At 38.0% G+C, this 26,630-nt stretch overlaps 1 long non-coding RNA gene across 1 annotated transcript in view; it reads right to left on the reverse strand.

The window, feature by feature from the left end:
- LOC131818066 (uncharacterized) overlaps positions 1-26,630 on the reverse strand; it is a 327,652-nt gene that overhangs the window by 204,224 nt on the left and 96,798 nt on the right. Inside the window, exon 2 of the long non-coding RNA XR_009348687.1 lies at positions 11,239-11,302. This is a non-coding gene — a long non-coding RNA (uncharacterized LOC131818066). The remainder of the gene's footprint in view (positions 1-11,238; positions 11,303-26,630) is intronic.

The following is a 26,630-nucleotide window of genomic DNA, read 5'->3' on the forward strand; positions in this document are numbered from 1 at the left end:
CTCGCTGCCAAAAAATATTATTGAGGCCAACAGCTTAATAAGTTTTATAGAAGATTAAATATTTATATGAATAAAAATAGCACCTGCAGCGACACCAGGAAGGATAAAATTACAAGGGCTATGAAATCTTCATGCTTCAGGGCATAAATTGCTTACCAGCTGGATGAGGCGGTTTTCCTCACGGAACAACACCGCACTGCTAAATATGTCTTCCTGAGAAGGATCTCAATGCTGAACACTTTCAGGACCAAAGACTACAGGAAAAGGACTAGTAAGCTCCTGGTAGGAATCCAGCTCAAGGTTGTACAGGGTTTTAGAAAACAGACACAATGCTCTACCAATCTAAAATACAAAAACAATGATGCAAGAGAGAAGCCAACCACTCCATTCACACTGAGTGGGAGTAAGATGGAACAAAAGGGTGAAAGGTGAGAGAGCTCACAACCGGAAATGAATCCCAAGTTTGATGACTGATACAGAATCTTTGCAGGAAAGAACTGAGGACCCCAAATCTTAAAGCCAGTTAAGGCAAAACTGGAAAGGAAGTAGTCAGTCAATTAGTTAGGCTAAATCTCTTCTTTCTTTAATATTTTCCCAAAGTAGAAATGAACCATACAGATTATCAATAAGACCTTACTCTTCTAAACCTTATTACAGCAAAGGCCAACAGTGATGAGAGAAGAAAGCAACTGGGAAAACATAATGAAATAAGCAGAAAAATCAAGAGAAACTAACAAACATGCAACAGTTTTTCAATGCCAGATTTCACTTCTCCCAGCACCAACTAGACGGTGGCTTTACAAAAGACTCCTTTTCCTCATGGGTCACAAGAATGATAGTAAATAGCAATCAAACCATTTTATAAATAAAATATTCAACAAAGTAAAGAGTAGCATCCAGCCAAGCAAAGTAGGTTGATAAGGTTAATGACTTGTTAGCTTTATTGAAAATTCACTTGACTTTGCAAGTCTGGATAACCCAATGTGCACAAACATTCTAGAGTTACTAGAACTCCTTGATGTTCAGCTGCATAATTAGCTGCTTTTTACCACAGGATTATTTAAGAAACAGCTATGGGCTCTAGGAAGGTGCTCCCATGCAAAATAGCATAGGGAAGTACATGATGGGTGGCCCTCAGAACGACTAAATGAACAAAGGGCTCCTGTGGATTTTAATAACACTGATCCACTTATGAATCATAAATCAAATGGGGACCCTCTTGCAGTTCAAAGATTTCCAAGATTTCTGGAGAGAATGCTCCAGCAAAGCAGCATGTTATCAGCCAGGATTAACCATACTTGGCTCACACTCTTTTAAAAATAGCATTTTGCACTCTCAGACAGGTCTGGCAGAGACAGCGGGAAAGGTAGGGGGAGAAGGGGACAGGGGAACCTTCAGGGCCCCGTGACAAGGGTCTTTCTTGCAGAAGCCAGAGTTTGGCAGAGATGGATGGAGCTCAGAGGAGCAGAGAAATGCAGGCTCATAAAGATGAGCTGTCACATTCTAAAACGGAGAGATAAATAAACGGTTAGTATCAACAGGAGCCGTTTCTTATTATTTTTAGAAAGTCTTTAATTTAATGCATATTTTCTTTGCTGAAAAGGAAATAGTGATATTAACAAATTGGTTTTATTTCTAACCTGGCAGGCTGCCTGCAGTGAAATGTAAATACATGTACATGGGAGCCAGGATTAGCATTTACTGAAGAAAAAGAGTAGTCAATATTTTAATGAGGAAGTCTAAGAAAGCAATTGCATGAAACACACTCCGATGTCACAGGGGAGCTTTTTAAGTTAAGCCAACTAGTTCCAAATTACTACTTTGCTCAGCTTTCCTTTAAGGGAAGTTTAGACTTACTTAAAAAAAATACAACTATGGCATTTAGTCTTAAATATCATAAAATAGCTGTAATATTCATCTCTATAAATACATACATTAACCTATATACATGTCTCTCATTATATATATAGAAAAAGGATGTCTGACATGCCATTCTTCAGTTAAATGGCCCATTTAACACTGTCATCCTTCTCCTTTTTTCAAAGACAGAAACACTAGGTGAAGAAAATTGATACTATCCAAGACTAAGGGATAGATTGAGGGGGGAAAATGCATGGTAGAAAATATGAGTAACCAAAGCAAATAAAAATCAATGGTAGTTTAAGGATAGAGTTGTTTGGGTGGCAGAAAAAATCTACTAGAAAAACACTATCATATGATTTTTTAATTTTTTTTCCATTTTTATTTATTTGACAGAGAGATCACAAGTAGGCAGAGAGGCAGGCAGAGAGAGGGGGGATAAGCAGGCTCCCTGCTGAGCAAAGAGCCCGATGTGGGGCTCGATCCCAGGACCCCGAGATCATGACCTCAGCTGAAGGCAGAGGCTTAATACACTGAGACACCGGATGCCCCCATCATATGATTTCTAATGAGACACCCCTAATTTCAACAGATTAGAAAGAGTTAGAAAAACATCCTTGGTATTGGGTGAGTGTGGTAAACCAAGGAAATAATAAAAGAGCTGAAATATCACTCAGAAATGATTACCCCTGCTTAAATGAAATCAAATGATCCCAAGTGTTGAAGACTTCTGTATCAACATTTCTGAAATACAGGGTATCCAATAGGACTAACTACTTTAACAGCACACATTAAAACAGTATTTCCTAAAGTCTCTTGAATACTATGAAGAACGTTTTCTGTCAAATATTATGCAGATTATACTCTCACACTGGCCAAATTTTATGTATTCTTCAAACCTCAAGAGGTTTCACTACTAGCATCAAGTGATAAAGAGCAGAAATTGGTAAAACAGAAAAAAAAATCACAGAAAATTATCAACAAAGCTAAAAGTTGTTATTTTTAAAGAAAATGATAAAATCAATAAACAGAGAAGGGGCATGTCATCAATACTAAGATCCTGCAGACATTAGAAGGATCATAAGAAAGACCTTATAATCATTTATACTTTTATCCATTCATAATTATATGCTTTTATGAAAATAAGTCATCTATATATCTAAAAGAAAGTGTTATACATGACAACCAGGAGAAATACACCAATATATTCAAAGCAATATTCAGTTTATTAGACAAAAATCATTGCTTTTAATTTATAATTTAAATCCTGCATTCTCACAAAGGTCTACTATACAACAGCAGAGATGAGTAAAATACATTCACATTCAACAATATAAATGGGTCTCAGAAACATAATATTGGGTGAAAATTTGTCACAAAGGAAGCATCAGTATACCTTTAGTGTGATAAACTTTTTTAAAGAAAGGTTTTATTTATTTATTTGAGAGGGAACATAAGCATGAGAGAGCACAAGCCAGGTGAGCAGCAGAGGTCGAGGTAGACGTAGAGTCCGAGCTGAGCAGGGAGCCCGGGACCATATTCTGAGCTGAAGGCAGACGTTTAACCAACTGAGCTACCCAGGTATCCCTAATGTTACCATTCTTAAGCTGGATCTTAAGTTTGTAGATATTCATTTCGTTATTATGCTTTGCAACTTATACATATATAACATATTTCACTTGTATGCATAAAATATTACCAATAAAATCAAAGCAGAGAAAGGACAGAAAAGATCTATTTCCCCTGTCAAATGATCCTTCCCACCTCCACCAGGGACAAGTGAAAGACTCCTGAGAGCCTCACCATTGACAGAGCTAGGTGATAACAAGACTAGAAGCTCTCTCTATACCAGTCAAGATCTATTTTATGATGAGCCAGAATATTTTTCTACAAAAACCTATCCACTAACCCTCTTGACATCCATTCAGAAACACTAAGTACAAAAAGAAAAAAAAGTGTGTGTAGTGGTTGGGGGCAAAGAAGGTGGGGTACTATAGCACCTCCCTGGGAAACCTCATCCTCAAAACTGAAGTACTGAAACTGGGGCAGAAAAAGGAAGAACAGAAGTACATGTTGGAAAGGAGAGTGTTTTATGTGTTTGAACAGAGACCTAGACTTTCAGAGTTTAGATCTCTGGATGATGCTTCCCGAAAACTGGGACTTAACCAAGAATGTACTCACATTTATATTTCCTCCAGATACAGACCAAAGAAGGAAATCTGACCATCACACAACAAGACAGACCCCTAAGAAGAAACCCCTAAGCCTGTTGACAAGCACCCAACAAAGCATCTGTGAGAGGCTACTGCAGAAGAAGGAACAACAACGGTCCATTAACTCAAAGGAAGATCATTGCCTCTGAAAATATGATACTTGAGGACATCAGAGGTCTTACCCAACTGTGAATTCTTGAGGTCAGGGGCCAAGTCTTGTTTACTCATGTGTTTCTAGTATTTAGAGCAGTGCCTGGCACAAAGTAAATGTATAATGACTATTTTTAAAATAAATTCAACTGTTTCAGATCTACAAGAGAGAGCAAAATAGACCTCACTGTAAAAAGTACAGAAAACTGTCAAGAGAAATAAAATACGAAAGAGAAACAGAATAATAAAAGGAAGATGAGTGAGATAAGAAGAGAGTATGTATAACCAAAAATGCACGGACAAGACGTAAATTCCTGCTAAAGGCAGTAAATACAAGAAGGATAAACAAGAAAAAATAGCGTAACATTTCAGGACTACAAATCAACTGCAAGAGACCAAACACCCAACCGTAGGTTTAGATTAAGTTCCAATTTAGTTGGCCAAGAGAGCAACATAGTCAGGAGCCCATACGTCTCAGCATTAAGTCCTTTGGTTTCTGGAGTCCCTAGTGAGAGTACAGGGAATTGTAAAGAGGCCTCAAATTTGCCCACTCCCTGGATCCATGCTGCAGTAATAAGGAACGCCAGTTTCTCCAAATAAGAGCTAGAGTTCATTTCTGTACCCCCTGAATCCACAACAGTCAGGTGACTTCCTTTGGCCAATATAACCTTAGCAAAGTGATGTCATCAGAGTCTGGGAAAGTGCTTAGCATTGGAGTTTGCCCTCATATGCTGCTTTAGAAACTTTCAGATATGTGGTTCCAAGTCCAGAAACAGGCACAGGGATCACCTCCAATTGACCCACTCGCTGAATGCACTCACATGAGAACTGCCCAACAGAATCCAAAATTACCCGCCTACAAAATCTTGAACTAATAAATGATAGCTCTTTTAAGCCACTAGATGGGGTGGGGGTGGGCGGCGGGCTATGCAGCAAAAACCAGCTAACCCAGAGGTAGTCAGCTCTCAGTTAATACTCTCTGCCCAAGGCCTTTAGATCTAAGCTCAGTCCTAGCTGCCCCCACCTTGTCTTTATACTTAGATTTAATCATCACTCAGGAAAAATTTACATGAGGTATGTGTTAAGAAGGAACATTCCAACTTATGAAATTGCTGGTTCTTAAGCCAAAGAGTTCTAATAAAACCATATCCTAATGGGAAGGTAGAGGAACTGAACAAGGGAAGCAAAGTCAGTGTCCAAGTAAACTGGAGGAAGTTAACCTTGAAGTACCACCTTCAGTTTTATGGTTTCCTGGAAAGCCCCTTTCGCTTAAATACCCTCACAAAAGCAGAGGAAAAAACAAGATGAAAACTACTGAAGAGGCATTATATGTTAATAAAAAATTTTTTTAAAAAATTACTGAAGAGGGAAGAGTACATGTTAAGATCAGAACAGTGATTTATCATTTATTCATTCACTCATCCACTAGAAAATACACATTTGTTTAGTGTCTCTAGTGTGCCAGGATCTGGACATCAACATATCCAGGTATACAGAAATGAACAAAACTGGTATGGTTCCTGCCTTCATAGAACTTACTGTTTCAACATCTACATCACTGGGGTTTCTGAAAAGATCAGGATAAATGGGACAAAACCAATAATTCAAGCTATAATAGATGAAAACATGTATCAAGTGGAAAAAGTCCAGTGAATACCGATCAAAAAGATAATTATTATCAAGGCAAACCCATACCTAGATGCATCCTGTCAAAATGTTTGAGTTACAAGAATCAAGTCTCACAAACATCCAGGCATGGGAAAACAGACAACAACAACACACATACCCCATACACCCGTGATAAAGAAACAAACAAACAAACCAGCCCTTCCTCAGCTTCTCCTTTAATGCAAAAATTGGTTTAACAAAACTACAGAATTTTGAGGGAAAACGTTCCAACTCAAGAATTGTATACCTAGGGCGCCTGGGTGGCTCAGTGGGTTAAGCCGCTGCCTTCGGCTCAGGTCATGATCTCAGGATCCTGGGATCAAGTCCCGCATCAGGCTGTCTGCTCAGCAGGGAGCCTGCTTCCTCCTCTCTCTCTCTCTCTCTGCCTGCCTCTCTGCCTGCTTGTGATCTCTCTCTGTCAAATAAATAAATAAAATCTTAAAAAAAAAAAAAAAAAAGAATTGTATACCTAAAGAAAGAATGGAAAAATATCCTCTCAAATGGATGAATTCACACATCCTTCTTGAAAAATTATCTAAAGCCATACTCAACCTCACTGAGAGATTAAGAAAAATTAAGAGGTCAAAAATAAGAAAGATAAAGTATAAAAATCTAATTGGGAATAGTAAAACCAGTTAAGAATACAAATAACAAAGTAATTATATCAAGTCTATTTTAAAAGCTAAAAAGGTATCATAAATATTATTTATGAAAAAGCAGTGCATATGTTGTAAGAATAGTAATTTCTTAAATTAATAGAAATTTTCTAGAACCTGACATTATATTAACAGAGGCCAAGATATAGGGCCAAGAGAGAGCAGTAGCATATGTACTGGGTGGGAAGTATGCTAAATTTTTCCATTTAAATAGAAGGTGTAAAAATGCTGTTTGCCCTTAAATTTGAGAGAGATTGATAGACTAAAGAATGTTTTTGAGAGACTTTAATGAAAACAGAACTTATTACAAAACATACACTCTATGAAACTTAACAAAGAACGTCTATATGTTCAAAGATAGAAAAGAATGGGGAAAAAACCACCCAAGTGTCAAAAAGAAAACATAATGAAAATAGTAAAGCTAATATTTTGTTTATGACAATATTTGTAAATGCCTTAAACTTCTCTGTGAGAAGACTAAAAAGGAGAAAACCAGATTAGGAAACTAAAGTCAACTATATATTTATTACAAGAGATACACCTAAGACGAATGAGTACAAAAGGATGAGTAAAAAGATGAGCAAAGATATCTGAAGAGATACAAATAAAAAGAAAATCAAAGTTTTAATATTAACATTAAACAATGGAAAATTCAAAGCAAAACACACATATGTTCAAAGAGAGCTTTCATATTAGAGGAAAACAGTTCAATGCAAATATACAATGTTTATGTGTCAAATAATACTGTGTTGACTCACAGAAAACAAATATCTCTGTATCTATCTTATCTATAAAGAAGTTAACTTATCTATAGGTATCTTATCTATATCTATCTTATCTATAAATAAGTTATCTTACCTATAAATAAGTTACAGAGTAGTAAGAACAAATTAATAAAGGACTTCGACTTTCCTCACAGTTGGTCAAAGAAGATCAAAGAAGACAAAAAAATGAGCTGGAGACAGAACAGCTTGATGATATAATTAATAAGATTAAGTTCTCTAAATAAAATAACTTTTATCTCCAGTGCCCATGCACTCCTTCCTAAAGATCATCAGGCATACCCTTCTACAAAGATAATGTCAATAAAATTCAAGAAAACATCATAGCATGTATACTTCAGAGATAATCAAATCAAACTAGAAATTCATTGTAACAGATGGAATTTTAAAATTCAACCATTTAAAAATTTCAAATTCATCTTTTAAAAAATGTGGGGGTCATAGACAATAATGAAATGCCACTTCAGTTTATTAATAAATAAAATAAGAATCAAAAGGTATGTGATGCAGCTAAAATGGGAATCATAGGAAAATTCATAGTTTGAAATATTTTTGTTAATAAATGACAAAAAAGATCAACCCAGCATGCAACTTAAGAAGCTGGTAAGAGGGACACCTGGGTGGCTCAGTTGGTTAAGTGTCTGCCTTCAGCTCAGGTCTTGATACCATGGCTCTGAGCCCAGCATAGGGTTACCAGCTAAGTGGTGAGTCTGCTTCTCCCTTTCTCTCTGCCCCTCCACCCCACTCATGCTCTCTCTTTTGCACATACTCTCAAATAAGTAAATAAAATCTTTAAAAAAAAAAAAAAAAGCTAGTAAGAAAAATAGCAAAACTGGAAATAGTAAGTGGCTTCAAAAGCTGGTTCTTCAAAAATACCTCTGGCAAAGCTCATTAAGTTATTCGTATTAAGAATGAGAAAAGGGACTTCACAATAGATTTATAGGATTATTTTTTAAATGGTAACAGAATATTTTGTATGCCTTTGTATTAACCAATTTCACCTATATAAACTGGCATTTCAACAGGGAAATATAAATTAATCAAAATTGATTGAATAAGAGAAAGAAAACAACCTAAATATGTCAATACCTTTGAAAGGAAATTACAGGTTTCAAAGAATTTGTCCCCCAAATGAGTCAGGCGCAGACATTAATTCTATCACATCTAAAGAAGAAGAGGGGTTAATTCTTGTACTTAAACTGCTCCAGAACATGATACGGGGGAGGAGGACTGGAGAGGATGGGGAAATTTTATTAACTGATATTGTGAGGCTACAATTTCCCTTGTTCAAAAACTGTAATTAAAAAGGCATAAAAAGAGAACTTTACAGATATAACTTAGACATCATATGCAGAAACTCTAAATAAAATGTTATCACAACCAAGAGAGGTTTATTTCTGATATGCAAGAATGAATTCCTCTTAGAAAATCTACCAAGAATGGGAAGACACCCAATGTTCTCCAATAACTCAATATTATGATGGAGATGCCAATTCTACTCCAATCATTTGCATTTTTATCCAAGTATCATAAAAATCCAACAGAAAAATATCCAACAGAAAAACAGAAAAAATAGCTAAGATAATTTTGCAAGAGAAGGCAGAGGCAAGATGGGCATTATTAAATATATACCAAAATGACAACAATTATATTAACACTGCAGCATTGATATAGGAAATTATTTACATTACCAAAATTCAAAATTACCTACATTTCCACTGTTCAGTAGGAATGGGTAAAACTTCTTTCAACTACTGCCATGCAATTGAAGAGTATGCAGTGATTAAAAATTAAATTGTAGAAGTCACAGAAAGATGTCCAAGTCTAAGAGGTAATCAGGACTAAAACTTTACAAACAAATTTTTTTTTTTTTTAAAGATTTATTTATTTATTTATTTGACAGAGAGAGATCACAAGTAGGCAGAGAGGCAGGAAGAGAGGCAGGCAGAGAGAGAGGAGGAAGCAGGCTCCCTGCCGAGCAGAGAGCCCGATGTGGGACTCGATCCCAGGACCCTGAGATCATGACCTGAGCTGAAGGCAGCGGCTTAACCCACTGAGCCACCCAGGCGCCCCATACAAACAAATTAATAGCATAATTTCTTTTAGGAATGCAAACTAATTACAGGGGATAAAACCTTAGAAGATATATACTAAATGTAAACAGAGGATATTTTTCCATAATGGGATTAAATGATTTTAATATTTGGGCTCTTCGCATTTCTCAAATTTTTCAAGACAAATATATTGCTGTTGTTTTCCTAAAGATATTCTTTTTTTTTTTTTTAAGCTCAAGCCCTCTAAAATCCAGTATTCTATTAATTTAAGCATACTTATACATGACTGAAATTCATTTGAGATATATACAAAGGAAATCTGTGCTTTGTGCCAATGGCAAGCATCTGGATATGACTCACCAAAAAAATTACTATATGTCTGAAGGAAATATTAAAACAAATAGCCCAGCGCTGCAGTGACCGCATAGAACTGTATATATTCATTCTGTGCACTGGACAGGAATTTTTCATTTCATACATCATTTACAACTTGCTGCAGTGATTCTGCAAAATCAGTCCATACCATTAGCACTCACAAAGAGAAACATCCAATGTTCTCATTGTTGGAAAATTCGAGTGTTTTGGGCTCCGAAGTACACAAATGTCAATACTCCATCTAAGCAGATGTTGCTCTGATAACCAGGATGAGGCCACCAGGTGACCAGGAACCACGGACAGGGATCAGATATCTGGGGTCAAACCCATTGACTTTTTGAAAACTATAGTTTTAACGTGGCATGTGCTTATAGATATACTAAATCTTAAAAACTATTTGAAATAAATGAAAACAAAATGGAGAAAGTCATAAGCAAACCCCTCCGGAGGCGCTATTTTTTTAACGAGAAACAGTTCTGATTTCTCAAATATTTTATCAAGGCATTTGATAACAACCATCTGGTTTACTCAACACTCCATCAAATGAGTGTCTGATGCATTCAACTAAGTCCCTGCTCTTTTTTAGCAGTGTTGGTATTTTCAAATCATAGCATGGAGAAGTATATATACCAAAGCAATACAAAATATGGCCTTGTATACTTTAGGGTAAGAAGAGAGATGTTTCACTGGGCAGTGAAATGCTCCCAGGGTCAAAAGAATTCTGGAATAGCAAAGAGGCTTAGGAATAGCAAATGTCAATTTGGTTCTGCTTCCAACATGCCCTAACACTCAAACTCCCTCTCCCCTTCTTTCTCCTTATGTAGGAAAACACAAATCACAATTTTCTGGTGAGTACATCTACCATATCCTCAGGTCTAGCTACAGAAATGGAAATGAATTCCAAGAAGTATCCAATGAACTGCAAATAACATCCTATTTCACTACTCTATGGATTTTCCCATTACTTGCTTCATTCATTTCTAGAATAATGGGGATCCAGAGGTACACTCAGTCTCAACACGGAGTCCATCAATGAGTCATCCACATGACCCTCATCACAACCAGCCATAACTAAGCACTAGAATTATCAAGCTCATCAACAATACCTTGCTTTGAAATTGCCAACTGTCCGTACCTACACACCAACAGACTCTTTAGCAACTGATTTGATTTTTTCCAGAACCAAAAGTTGAGTAGTTGATGAATACTTCTTATCATGCAGAGGGCATCAAAGTCCTAGTAACAAAGGTCAAATTCATGACAGAACAAATACTCAGGAGTTTGTGAAGCAAAGCCGTTAACATTTAAGTTGTTCATTCTCGTGTCACAAATATTCAGTATCACTATGTCTAAGAAATAAAACAGGAGAACACCCTACCTGCTGAAATCAAACTTTGACTACTGAATTAAAAAAAAAAGCACTCTGAAGAGGATTCCATGGGTAAATCTAGAGCATCCCCAACAGGATGTGCATACATACCAAGGTGAGTTCTTCTTTGATTTATTCTTCTTCTGTCACGAAAGAATTCAAGAAATCCAGAAGTCTGTAAAAAGAAAAAGGTTTGGCTTAAGGAAAAGATCTAAAAAACAAAAAATAGCAGTCAAACTGATGAAGGAGAATTGACAGTGGTAATATGTGTGCTCGGCTAAAAATGAGGCATTCTCAGTGGGAAGTTGATAAAAATCTGCAAGCCATGGAGGTCATGGCCAGAGTGAACACTGAATACTTCACATCTCAAAATGGAAGTACTGTTTCTAATTGAAAAGGGAGCCTATGAAGTACTATTCATTGCCCTTCCTTCCCCCAAAAAGGTAGATGACAGATTGAATAGAAATTCACTTCATATTAAATCCAATGATGTATACATTCCAATTAATGAGTAGTTTAAGCACTTATTTATGACAAAAGAGGAAAACTTTTGTGATTTTCTCACAGTTCTCCATCTGAGAAAAGTACAAGGTAAGTGACAGCAAATTTCTTCCCCAGAGGTAATTACAGAAGAATTCTACGTTGAGGATGAAACTCAGGTAGGAGTTTGTTATGCAAATTTGCCTAACCATAACCTAAAATTTTAGTATAAAAATAGCCAATCTAAAACTATATCCTTTTTGCAAAAGATCATAATTTGAGTGAACTTTTGCCTCACTTGTGTTTCTGTTTGGGGATAAGTGTCTTGGATATTATATGATTTACCTATTATCACTAGCATCAAGCAAATAAGATGAAATAGAACCTAGGAAAAAGATCATGTATGCCAAGAATGAGTGCCAAATAAGATATAACAAGTCCAGAAATCCAGCAAGAACAGCAGAAGCAGAAAGTGACTACAAAGCTTTTGGTTATTCAATACAGCATTAGACCAGAAGTGGACTGCCTCTTGGTGGGTATCTGGTCTTATAGGAGGAAGCAACCTACTATTATTTATTTTTAAGCAGAGAAACCCAAGTTGAGATGGTCAAACATGGTATAAATGGTTCCATAAGCATCTTGCCATTATTCTGAGACTGAGCAGGACATGGACATTAGGAGCTTGTGGAAGGAAAGAGCATTTTAATTGAAGACAACAGTTGTTTTAAAAGGGCAATAAATAGTTACTGATCAAATTACTGGTCACTGTACAAACCAGATTTAACAATCATTTTCTAAAACCAAGGCAGAAAGATCTTGCCAAATGCATGAAGCAGAACAAGTGTAAGTTTTAAAAATAAAATGTGAACTACGGAGCCTGGTTGGCTCAGGAGGACAAGCACACAATTCTTTTTTTTTTTTTTTTTTAAAGTAATGATGATTATTTATTTTTATTTATTTATTTATTTTGACAGAGATCACAAGTAGGCAGAGAGGCAGGCAGAGAGAGAGAGAGAGAGGAGGAAGCGGGCTCCCCGCCGAGCAGAGATTTTGTTGTGGGGCTCAATCCCAGGACCCTGGGATCCTGACCTCAGCTGAAGGCAGAGGCTTTAACCCACTGAGCCACCCAGGTGCCTCCACAATTCTTAATCTACAGTTTGTGAGTTTGAACCCCATGCTAGGTATAGAGATTACTTAAAATGAATATATGAAAAATGAATATATGAAGGGGTGCCTGGGTGGTTCAGTCTGTTAAGCATGTGACTCTTGATTTCAGCTCAGGTCATGATCTCAGGATCACAGGATCAAGCTCCATCATGGGGCTCATGCTCAGCGTGGAATCTGCTTAAGATTCTCTCTCTCCCTCTCCTTCTACCCCTCCCGCTCATGTTCTTTCTCTCTAAAATATAAATTTTTTTAAATGAATAAATCAATTTTAAAATAAAAAGCATAGCATGAGACAAAAGTTTGTTTCATTAAAATTACAGTTATTGAAACATGTGGAGATTAAGAAGGGTTAAGGACAGGGTAACCAAAACCAGGAAAAAAGAAAACTAATAGGCAGTGAATGAAAAATAATTCAGAACAGAGTCTGGAGCAAGCTGAGCCCTGAGCTCTACTTACTGTTTTTGAGCCATTATAAAGATAATAACACCTTATGGAGTATTACTCAGCCTCAAAAAAGAAATAAAGCCTGCCATTTGTGACAACATGCATGAACCTGGAGGACATGATGCTAAGTGAAATAAGCCAGTCACAGAAGGACAAATGCACGTGATTCTAGTTACATGAGATATCTAACACAGTCAAAATATAGAAGCAGAGAATAGAATGATGGTTGCCAGAAGCTGGGGAGACGAAAGAGGGGGAATTGTTTTTCAATAGGTACATGAAGTTTCCATTATGAATACATTCTAAGGTCTGCTGTGCAACATACTACAGTTAATAAGAGAGTATTGATATTGTGCACTTTAAAGTATTTTAAATGTTCTTGCCAAAGAAATCCACAAAAGCACACAAAGATATTAGAGGCGACTGCTATGTTTAGCACCGTGGTTGTGGTGATGGTATCACGGATGTACATATATGCCTAACCTCATTAAGATGTATACATTAAATGTGTGCAATTCTTTTTTAAGATTCTAATTTTTGTGTGTGGTTTTCTTTTCTTTTTTTCAGTGTTCCAAGATTCAATGAGATTCTATTTTAAAGTAATCTCCACACCCAACATGGGGCTCAAACTCACAACCCTGAGATAAAGAGTCATACTCTCTACCTACTTAGCCAGCCAGGTGTCCCTATAGTTTTTTATGTAGATCACTAATACCTCAATAAACTTGAAAAAGGGAAAAGAAAACACCTTGCTGACTACAAAGCCCACTCAGTATTATCTAACATAAGCACTCTCAGACAGAAGGTGCCTATGACAAGCACCTGATCCTTTTCTCCAGACTTAATGTTTAGTGCTTCCTTCCATGTACACACTGCATTCAAAATGAGATTTTTAGCCATAAGACACATAAGAATGTTACTTTAAAGAAAGATCGCTCAGGAGCGAACTTAAAAATAAGCCAGCCAGTAGGGTATACAACTTTAATCTTGGGATCATGAGTTTGAGCCTGACATTGGGCAGAGATTACCTGAAAATTGAATGGATGAATGAATAAAATAGAAAGAGATGTTGCTCAAATGCAAACATCCTTTAGAAGAAAATTCAAGTCTACTTCATTTGGACTGGTCATAAAGACTTCCTCTTCTATACAGTTCATAATTTATACATTATACAGTGATTTAAAAGAAAGATAAAAGGGGCGCCTGGGTGGCTCAGTCGTTAAGCGTCTGCCTTTGGCTCAGGTCATGATCCCAGGGTACTGGGATCGAGCCCCGCGTCAGGCTCCCTGCTTGGCAGGAAGCTTCCTTCTCCCTCTCCCACTCCTCCTGCTTGTGTTCCCTCTCTCACTGTCTCTCTCTCTGTCAAATAAATAAATAAAATCTTTAAAAAGATTAAAAAAATAAAAGAAAGATAAATAACAATAGCTTTATTTTTGGAAACAGACTAACTCTAGAGATTTCCAACATTTTTATTCTTAAAAATTATAATTTTGTCTGATACACAAATGGTATTTATTAAAATGTCATTTCTCCATTTTGAAGCCCTCAGCAGTGTATATTATAAGTATATGTACAATTTCCATTAGACATGTGCATGTTAAGAATAGCTCAAATCCCTTGGGTGCCTGGATGGCTCAGTCAGTTAAGCATCTGCCTTTGGCTTAGGTCATGATCTCAGGATCAAGTCCCACATCGGACTCCCTATCAAGCAGAGAGGCTGCTTCTCCCTCTCCCTCCATCTCTGCCCCCAGTCTGTGCTTGCTCTCTCTCTCTCTCTCTCTCTCAATCTCTCTCAAATAAATAAATAAAATCTTTTTTAAAAAAAAAGAAAGAAAGAATAGCTCAAAGCCCACAGTTAATTCCCTCTCAGACTTCTAGAAATTGAGCAGAAGGGACAACGTGCATGTATGTGTGTCTATGTGTGTGACCAAGGTGGTAGCCAATGATGTCACAGTGTCCAAAATTACCCAGGTTATTTTATAATACACTTTATAAATCCAATTTATATAGCCAAAACCTAAAAATGACAACAGAGCTAACTGCAATATGTTTCAGCGATTTTAGTGATCCTGAATCTCCCTTTCCACCAAAAAGAGAGAGACCTGCATGCATTATGACTCAGAGTGTCAAGACCAGAGGCTGGCAAACTTTTCCTAAGAAGGGCCAATTAGTAACTATTCTCTTCTTTGTGGGCCATATGGTCTCTGCCCAGTTACTCAACCTTTTCCTTGGAGCAAGGAAACAGCAGCTGTGTTCCAAAAGAACTTTACTTTCGGGGGCATTGGGTGGCTCAGTTGGTTAAGTGTCTGCCTTTGGCTCAGGTCATGATCCTAGGGTCCTGGGATGAAGACCCACATTGGGTTCATTGCTCAATAGGGAGTCTGCTTCTCCCTTTCCCACTGCCCCTCAACACCCTGCCCCCACAACTCGTGCTCTTTTTCTCTCTTTCTCACTCGCTCTCTCAAATAAGTAAATGAATATAATCCTAAATTTTTTTAAAAAGATTTTATTTATTTATTTGACAGAGGGAGATCACAAATAGGCGGAGAGGCAGGCAGAGAGAGAGGAAGCGAAGCAGGTTCCCTGCTGAGCAGAGAGCTGGATGCGGGGCTTGATCCCAGACCTTGGGATCAGGACCTGAGCTGAAGGCAGAGGCTTTAACCCACTGAGCCACCCAGGCACCCCCTATAATCTTAAATTTTTTTTTTAAAAAATCACTTTATTTACAAAAGGAGGTGGTTAGATTTGGCCCATGGGTTTTAGTTTGCCTAGCCCTATTCTACAGGTTCACTGCTAGTAATAATTTCTACTATATTTCTTTTTTTCTTTTTTTCTTTTTTTTTTTTAGATTTTATTTATCTATTTGACAGAGAGAGATCACAAGTAGGCATAGAGGCAGTCAGAGAGAGAGAGAGGAGGACGCAGGCTCCCCGCCAAGCAGAGAGCCCGATGCGGGACTCGATCCCAGAACCTTGAGATCATGACCTGAGCCGAAGGCAGCGGCTTAACCCACTGAGCCACCCAGATGCCCCATTTCTACTATATTTCAACATGGCTTATCCACTTGTGGGCACATGTGATAAAATGAATTTGAGAAGGGAATGAGGATATAGAAGCAAAAAAGAAAATGGTCGTAGGAAAATAAGACGAAGGTCTACATAGTTACTAAATAACTCTAAGCAGCCTACAAGTCAAAGCAAAGAGTGACATGTCTGCTGGGTTGTCGTAGAGAGAATAATGACTCTGTGAAGATGTCTGTGTCCTTTTCCCCAGAACCTATGAATATACTGGATTACACTGCAAGGGGGTTTGAAGGTTGTGGATGGAATTAAAATTGCTAACAGCTGACCTCAAAATAGAAAAATTATTCTAGATTACCTGGGTAGGCTCCATGTAATCACAAGGATCATTTAAATGTGGCAGAGGGAGAAACCAGAGAGTTGGAATCATGACAAAGACTAGACTGACTACTGCTGGCTTTGAAGATGGTCAAGAGACCATGAGTCAGGGAATGTGGGCAGCCTCCAGAGGATGGACAAGGCAAGAAAAGGATTCTCCAGCAGAGCCTCTAGGATAAACAGAGCCCTGTCAACACTTTGATTTTAGCCCAGGGAGACCCATCTCAGTCTTCTGACCACCAGAACTATATGGTAGTAAATGCACATTGTTTAAGTCTGCCAGGATTGTGGTAATTTGTTATAGCAGACGGAAGAAATTAATATGTAGGTCCAAAACAGAAAGTAGAAATTTCTTTGTGGGTCTTTGTATTACGTGACAATGTAGATTACACACTGAATGAGATGCCCACAATGAATGTAATCCAAGTTCCCTGTTCTTCTTTCCTGAAATAACCCTTGAGTAGGCTAATGGCACAGCAGCAAATCAGCAGAGCAAATGGTCTTCTGCAAGGAGACAACACCATAAGATCCATTCTCTAAGAGCCTGGCTTCATGTAAGGATCGAAGTTAGAATATCCATATATAATATTCTATGAAGTGTGGTGTTATGACATGTCAAGAAAAGAAGAAATCTGTGTTCACATATGTGTAGGAGAGATCATTCAAAATTAAACAGTTGTTTTTATGTAAAGCTTCTCTGAACCTTTAACATGCTCATACTAATCTCCAAGGAGACAATAATATATACGGGTCCTCTAGCCATAAATCCTTTTTCTCTTCCAGGACTATCAGGAGCTTAGAATCCTGCATAACCCATTTTGGAAAACTTTGACATGCAGCAATGGGCAAACCCAAAAGCCTCTTAGGGAATTCTTACATGCTCTCCAGGTGTTAAGGAAACTAACGCCCAATGAAATTAAGTGATCGATCCCTAGAGCTGCCCACTGTGATTAATTCGCAAGGGTCTCAGCCTTGCAGCCATTCTGTAAGCATCGAGGCTGAGCCTCCCCTCTGTTTAGGATGAGCTTCAGGGCTCCCCCCTCAGCAGGGCATGTACTAACTGTAGAAGTAGGCATGCCTGTACTTGTGGGATACCCACTAGAATAACCATCATGTTTGTAGCATGTATGTCTGGATTCAAAACCCTCTCTTTAGCAGAGTTTCAAAGTCTACAGTATTAGCGCAGAAGAAAGGAACATAACACAGCTATTTGGTTTTTTTGGCGGTGGGGGTATCTTAGCCTTGGCCTATCTCATTCATCACCCTGACGAGAAAAGAGCCTTTTTGTACACTTCTAGGAAGGGGGGCTCAATTTTTAGCATCTCTATTTAGAGAAGAGAAAATGGGATGCTACCAGAAACATATTACACCTTTTTCCTTTAAGTTATATATTTTTTATTTTAATTGGTTTCCAAACTTCATTTTTTGTTCCAAGATAAATGTAGACTGTGTTGTTAAATGTCAAGAAATGAAAGCTAATCTACAAAGTGGCCCAGCAGTGTATTTTCTGTTCCTGTACCATAGCAAAGGAAATATCATCAGCAGCCACTAAAGGTTTAGGAACTGCTAACATAAAAATTTCTTCTTCTGCTAGCCCCCCAAATTTCCACAATATTTGTACTTTTGCCCTTAAGACAATAAGCTTTTTTTCAGCTGCAAGCCCCAAATCCATAAGAGAACATGTAATTTCAGAGGACGTGTGACACCGTGACAAACACAGTTTAGTAAGTTTAACACAAATCAACCCATTTAAAATGATTCAAGAAATATTTGCCAAATGATTGATGCTGGTTGTTCCAAAACATAATAAACGAAACCTAGAGGCACAAATTTAGGAGAGATTATCCTGATACTGTTGCATTTCTTCCAATTCAAAATATCAAGAGAAGATCTAGTTACTTGAAAACCTAAGGTTCTAGGTTCTATTGTGCAGACTACAGTGGTTTCACAGCCTATGCCATGAGGACAGGAACATTTTAGGAAGCCCCTAACTTTCTAAATTCACTCAACACATGCCAGGAAGCAGCCACATAATCAAGTGGGACTGATTTCCTGGGGTCACTAGCTTTGCTGCAAGGTCAAGGAGTGGTAAGGGTCAGGGGGAGTAGCAGGCACATTTTCTAACAAGTGAGGGAACAGGGTAGGCACCATGCAGATGCCTGGTTGGCTGTGGCAGAAATTAGGCCTGTGTTCCTATTCCCCCCCTACTCCCCGTTCCCCCATCTGCTCAGCATCTAACCAGCTGACTCACTCAGATGCAGAGCTAATAGGGTCAGGAGTCAGAGAGATGGGCTGGGCACAGCATGGCAACTGAGAAAGCTGGGTCAGGAGTTCTGTGTTATAAGTCAGATGGTATAAATAAAATTTCTGAGAGTTTCCTGGAGTTTTTAATTTTCTTAAGAAACCATGGAAAACATAACTATGAAGTTTCATTAGGAAAGCTTTCCCAGCTCTGGAGACATACAGTCTTTAAGAAGCAGAAACAAGGCTTCTGCATCCCAATAGTCCCAAGCTAGAACTGCAGACTGAAAGCTTCTTGCATCTTAGCATCCATGAGCAGGGCATGTGAATTAAGGTTTCAGTGATCACCAACTAACACCATGTGGTCCCCTAGTAACCCACTTGAAGCCACTACGTAAGAAGTATAATGCAAATCAATTCTGTAGCAGATATAATTCTGAGCTACAAACCCTTCAAAAATTTTTAAGGATTTGTTTCACACCTTCCAAAAATGAACGTGAAACCATCTCCCATTTTGTAGTTGGTAATTGTTTGCAAAAATGGCTACAATAATTCCTCCCCATTCCTTTGCAATGCAACTTTGCAATGCAACTCTGCAACTCTGCAGCTCCCCCATCAAGAAGTGTTTTGGGGTAGGGTACCTAGGTGGCTCAGTTAAGCATCTGACTCTTGGATAAGGCTCAGGTCCTGATCTCATGGTTCATGAGATAAAGCCCCACATTGCCCTCCATACTCAGTGGCAGCCTGCTTGGATATTCTTTCCTTCTGCTCCTTCCCCACTCAGGCTCTCTCTCTCTCTCCCCACCAAATAACTAAATAAATCTTTAAAAAAAAAAAAAAAGATTTTATTAAAAAGACCTCTTAAGTACAGGCTTTTTAAAAAGATCTCTTAAGGGGCACCTGGTTGGCTCAGTCGTTAAGCATCTGCCTTTGGCTCTAGTCATGATCCCACGGTCATGGAATCAAGCCCTGCATGGGGCTTCCTCCTCAGTGGGAAGCCTGCTTCTCCCTCTCCCACTCCCCCTACTTGTATTCCCTCTCTTACTATCTCTTTCTCTCTCTCTGCCAGATAAATAAATAAAAGACCTCTTAAATATGGTCTTGGCCATGTGACTTTCTTGGCCAAGAGGGTATCTGTGAACATGATACAAGCAGAGACTGGAAGGGCACTGGCACACTGGGACTTTTCCTTTTTGGATTGCCATGATGCAAATAACCTCTAGCTAGATGTTGGAAACATGGTCCAGCCAATAGCTAGGGCCAGCGACATGTGAGCAAGGTTATTATAGACCATCTCCTCCACTCCAGCCATCCAAGCCCAGGTGAGACCTACTAGCAGCACTGGCCAGCAGAGAGCCCAGTCCTGATTGCTAATTTAAAGACTGGCAAGTAAATTATATGGTTATTGTTTTAAGCTTTTATAGTTTAGGGTGAGTTGTCACTCATGAATAGATAACTGACACATCAATCCATTCTTCCCCATTTTAGACTAAATGTCATAAAATAAAAAGTGCAGAACAGTTACCCACAAACATTGAAAGGTTTCTCACTTGTTCACCAATATATGTACATGGGGTCTCTCAGTTGTAAACACAAATTAGAGCGGGTTCTTGCTACTGCTACTGATCTTGCTATGTATCTTAGTCAGTCAAAATAAGTGTTCTCTAAAGTGGTCCTGGTGATATTACCTGCTATTTTCTAAGAACTACCCTAGAAAAAGTAGCTAAATCAGCAAACCTCAAGAAGCCCCATCATCTTCCACCACAAGTGAACAAAAAAGCCCAGGACTTGGTAAAACCCAAATATTGTAGTACTTTTTATATAAAAATATTGACTAAAGGAGTCCAATGAGTTTAAACTTTACTACCCATGAAAGAGTAGTATTATATCCAATCTTGAAGGTGCAAAAATTAGGACTATGGGATTTTAAATAAAACAGACAGGGATTCACATCTTGACTCTACCATTTAATACCTGTAGAACATGAGTATTAAAAATACTTATAATAATAGATAAAACTAAGTGTTTGTTATATATCCAATATTATACCTAATAACCAATATCATGTAATTCTTTTTTTTAATTAACATATAAGGTATTATTTGTGCCAGGTCTGTACAGGTCTGTGAATCATCAGTCTTACACAATTCACAGCACTCACCATAGCACATACCCTCCCCAGTGTCCATAACCCAGGCACCCAATCCATCCCTCTTACCACCCAGCAATTCTCAGGTTGTTTCCTGAGATTAAGAGTCTCATGGTTTGTCTCCCTCCCCGGTTCCATCTTGTTTCATTTTTTTCCCTCCCTACTCTCCACGAACCCCCGCCCTGCCTCACAAATTCATCATATCAGAGAGATCATATTCTTATAATATTTCTGTGGGATAAGTTCTATTAATATTCCCATTTTTACACTGAGGCTTAGGGAGATTAAGTGACTTCCCAAGAAAATACCAGGTACATGATAGAGCCCAGATTTGAACTCAGGCAGTATGACTCCAGAGAGGATCTTCTACCCATCCCACTGTGACATGCTATCTCTCAAATTACATAACCAAGTCACTCATTTTTCGTTAACTTTTCATTTACTGAGTTACTTATTCATTGATTCAGTCATTCTAAAAATATTTAAGGAGCACCTCTTACATGCAAGGGTTTGAAGTGCTGGGGAATCAATAACGATGTGGTCCCCTGCCTTAATAGGGTTTTAGGTTTAGTGGGTAAAGGAGATTATAATCAAATAACTCAGTCTCTTCTCGTATTAGCATACTCTGAACCCTATTTTTAGACCATCCTTTTTCTACTGAAGAGCTGCACCATTCCTTAGCCTGAAATCCTTCTCTAGGATTCCAGTGGTTTCAAACTGTGCCCACAAATTATTCAACATTCTTCCCTGAAAGAAGTGGAACTTTATTCTCCTCTTTTGAGTGTGGGCTGGACGTACTGACATGCTTCTAACAAATAGAACACAGTAAAGTAACAGGAAGGAAGGCATCTGTCGGTGAGAGGAGGCAGGAACTCTTCCCTAAAACTTTAAGAGTTCCATTTTTTAAGAGATTCCTAGAGATCAGAGCAATATTCAAATGGGAAGCTACAGAGGGGACCCCAAGGATTAGAATGGGGGTAGCTCTGTGTCTTTTTTACATGAATGTACCAAGCTAGATATATAGTTGGATCCCAATGAAACTGGGCTTCTACTTCATCTCCTAATTATGGCAATTCTAGAGGTAGAGAAGAAAAGAGAGGGAATTCAATGAAGACTTGAAAGAAGTAACTAGTTTTTAAAGGGTCAGGAGATTTCAACACACTAATGAAGCCTGTCTTTCTCTCTCTCTCTAACTACTGGTGGGACATCATGCAGTTTTATATACTCTTGAAATCATTACAAGAGAATCACAGATTGACATGGGTATTGGCTGAGTCATAAGCAAATGAGGAAGTACAGAAATGTCTCCCCCAACCTCTGTATATTTTTAATTGCAAGAATTACTCTTCCTTGGGAAAAAGTAATTACTGCCATTGCTCAAATGAATTACCATACCATATCTTTGTCCGAGTGTAAATACTTTAGGATCTATATGTTAAGAGTTCACAATGGAACACTTTACTCATCTGATTTTAAGGGGAATGTGAATTAGACTAGGGATTTTTGTAGGTGAGAATTTCAATGAAAATATGCCCTTTCATTTCCAGAGCATCAGCACTTAATTGTCTAATTATTCCTGGCATGAAAGAAGAGAAATTAATATACAATTGAGGTAGAAAGGCAAGCTAACTGAGCTCCAAATGAAAAAATGTTTTGAATTGTATAAATAGTTTTGAACTATGCCGTTGTATTTTGGCTGGCAAACAATAAGATTCTTAACATGTGAAATTAGACCCATTGATGAAACTAAAGAGGATCGCAAACAAATGCCAAGTTGTTCAGCAAGAAATCTCGAAAATTTTGGCACGAAGCTACAATTCTCTTGAGGACTCCACAGGTCTCAGAAAGTAAAGTTAGCAGTAACTACTCAGCAATCAGGAAAGATAAGGGCTTCTAGGAGGACAGAGAGCCCTTGAGTTCTATCAGCTTATAATAAATAGCACTTCAAAAGTAGCACTTTTCAGAGATAATATATAAATATTTTAAGTAGCGAAGCATGGGTGTGGACTATTTTTTTCCATACCATGTCCAGAAAATTTGCACATACACATCAAATTCTGCATCTAGGGAATCTTTTTTATTGTGATGTTTGCATTTTTAAACAACGTGCCTGACCTATTTGGGGGTTAATATAACTAAATGGAGCCTATTTGCTGTTTATTATTTATAAAAGGTTCACTTTGGATTAGAGCTTCTCGAGACATCTATGTTTGAGCTGCATCATGAAGTGTTCCTGGATAGCTCCCAAGCCTGTAGCAGGCAAGAAAGTGACAAGTGAGAATACAGACTGGCCTCCAGCCTGCTCTAGAAAGTATTGGATGAAAGTTGGGCTCTTTTACTTCGCATAAAGGCCACACTCTGGCCTCTGTCTAATAAACACAAACTCAGGTTTATCAGTCACATAAAGGAAGCTCTGTAAGTCAGTGCAAAATGCTCTTCTTCCAAGTGAGGAGCTCGATTACAATAGACAAAATAAAATGCCAGGTTTCCATTTAAGAGAAGATCTTAGAAATCCTTTGCCTATCACGGCTACTAAAAGAATCAACCTGTGAGTCTGCACGTCTCCTGACTGATTGCAACACACCCACAAGTGGCTCCCAAGGTGAGAAGAAACAAAAGAAAATAATAAATCAATTAGTACCACAGTGAGCTTGCTATCAATCCTGTCTCTCTTGCAGGCCAACTCTGGACAAGATCATGGCTCCCATCTTACAGACTCAAATAAAATACGTATGTTAGCAGGTTCTTTGGGTGGAAAGGAGAAATACTGAGAGCAAGGAAGGCCCCTCTGAGCAGTTTCCCAAGTCTCGGTGCTGGGGATATGAACTTCTCTTTTTTGTCATTATGGTAATGAATGCTGGAAGCTTTCCAGAATACAAAGTCAACTTGACAGTAACAAATATGAAATGAAAGGCCACATGATGATTAAGCCATTGACTGACCCCTGGAAAAAAACAGCCATGATTGAGCCGAGTTTTTCATGACACTGAGGTAGTTCAGATCCATGGCTTGGCCACCTCAAAGGACAAGGTCAGCTTGCTCAGATACACAACTCTGCCTCATTACTGCAGAGCTATTTACACAAGTGATTACCAAAAAGCCATAAGTTTAAAAGTAAACTACTCTTCTCCACCAGCCCCACTCCTTCCTACCCAGCCATAGTTTTCAAGAGCTCTTCTGGCCACATATATCTATACTTTTTTTCTTTTTTTCCTGTCTAGAACAAAATGATTTCAATGCACCCACTGGCTAAGAGTAAACAAAATGTTTTATCTTGAAGATAAGAAAACAATTTCAGAGAAATTAAAGTACTTGCCCAAGACCATACAACTCTTAAATAGAAGATCTGGAATTTAAACCTGGTTTTCTGGCTGTTGGTCCTGGTCTTTCTCTAGGAAGGCAATGGAGCAGGTAGGAAAGGCACACACAAGCTTAGGTCCCAAACCTAGTTGTACTCACTCGCAGTTTTGTAACCATATGCACAACTCTTAAGCCCTCTGTGTATCAGTTTATCTCCAAAACAGACATAATACCACCTATACCCTCTTCTCCCAGGGCTTTTATTAAACCTTCAACTGTCATTGGCTGATGGATGCTCCCAGTGGCACAAACATACAGCAATTCTGGCTTGCCCTACATGCTGGCCAAGGTGGCATACAATCAGAGAAAACTGTGCTCTGACAGACAGTCACAGCTGTTCTCAATAAGCAGCCTTTAGTGTCAAGAGGTCAGTGCCCTTAGGATATGGCTGGGACACCACCAGGGTCTGCCATAGTGACTTGACTTTCAACTAGTAAAGACATTACTATAAGGAGTAATCTTGAGGTTACTCCTGAAGGTGATATTGTGATACTCGCCAATTCTGTGGTGGCTGTTGGGATCACCAATAGCCAAAGAAACATTATGTTGAGTCAAAAATTCGAAATCAAAGAGCCACTGATAAAAGAAGCATTAAGGCATCTCTAATCCCCATCCATAGAAAGCTTCTCATACAATTTGGTTTTTATGACATACCAACAGGAACTGGAAGTGCCACAAGGCTCAGCTTTAGATTCACTGCTTCCCTGTGTGTGGCTTGGTGTGTAATGTCAGCCCTATGAAAGCCACCAGTTTTATGAACACATTAAGTGGCGGTCTGACTCATTCTCTAGTTCACTTTCCTTCTCCCTCAGCAATCCTACACTTAGTTCTTCCTTAATTTCCATTTATCCATTTGACTTTTGGCTTTCATAACTTCAATCTTTCCAGAGACTTCTGGAAATAATGATAAGACTTTAAATATAAGTTGTAAGGTAGGAATGAGTGTTGGTTAACTCCAAATTTACATTGTACAATAATCAGTAGTGACCATTCTAACATGTAGCAATTAATTCCAATAGTAACTATTTGTTTATTTACCATGAAAAAAGGAAATAATAGTTATGCAGAAAAAGAAAGAAAGAAAGAAAGGAAAAAAAAAACAGATGGAAAAGAGATCAAAAGAGGGTTTAATTATCTAAACAATTTTTGTAGAAGAAATAGGGAAAGAAAAAAGTATCTTAATTGAATTAACTCTTAGAAAAACTAATTCTGAGATCACTTCTATCTGATATTTTAAAACAGACAAAATTCTGTCGGGTTAGGAAAATGTCTATTTCTGAATTTTTAACTCTTTTTTTTTTTTTTGAAAGATTTTATTTATTTATTTGACAGAGATCACAAGTAGACAGAGAGGCAGACAGAGGGGATGGGAGAAGCAGTCTCCCCGCCAAGCAGAGAGCCTGATACAGGGCTTGATCCCAGGACCCTGAGATCATGACCTGAGCTTAAAGGCAGAGGCCCTAACCCACTGAGCCACCCAGGTGCCCCTAAATTTTTAACTTTTTTTATGTAAACACTAAGAAGTAACCAAGAAAGTAGGGATCATGTAAACATCATGAGACACACAGGTGCTTAAAATATGAATAAAGTTTTGGAAATTATTGATTTTTTTAGCAAATTCATGTATATTTGAACAGAAACGAACCATGGTTTCAAAACACAGATGCAAAATGTTTTCTTTAGCACATATAAACATTAAGCTGTCATCCAGTTATTAAAATATTCTCCCACTTACTTATTACATTTTTCTAGGTAAATGATTCAACATTGTTTCCAAGTTGCCAAATATGTGACAGTGGAATTCAAGGTGAGTTATCACCAGGTCCCCAAGTCACTGACTCACAAGGATTGTGAAGAATCTCATAAGTTTTTGTTTCATAGATCAAGGAATTTCTCTGAAGACTTTCTCTAAAATATTATGATAGGTTCACAGTCCTATCCTGGATATGTGTGAAATCCCATCTTTAAATTTTTCCTACTTTATTTTTCTACCTATGCAAATGTACTAATTGTCTTAAAAAAACTTTCACCCCTTTTCTTCTGTAGTCATTAAAAAAAAATGACAGTTCTAAGTGACTTAAGAATCCATAAGCATATGTGGTTATACACATATTCATGAATTCATTTTGATATAAATAAGTGATTAAATTAAAAAGAGAAGGAAAAGAGTAGCTCTTAGTTTCAGAAGAATTCCAAATATTCGATATGGAAGAAATAAGGAAAAGAGAAAATCTCCACCAGAAAACCACAGTAGTAGTTGTTGC

This window comes from Mustela lutreola, chromosome 16 (assembly GCF_030435805.1).
Source record: "Mustela lutreola isolate mMusLut2 chromosome 16, mMusLut2.pri, whole genome shotgun sequence".
NCBI lineage: Eukaryota > Metazoa > Chordata > Mammalia > Carnivora > Mustelidae > Mustela > Mustela lutreola.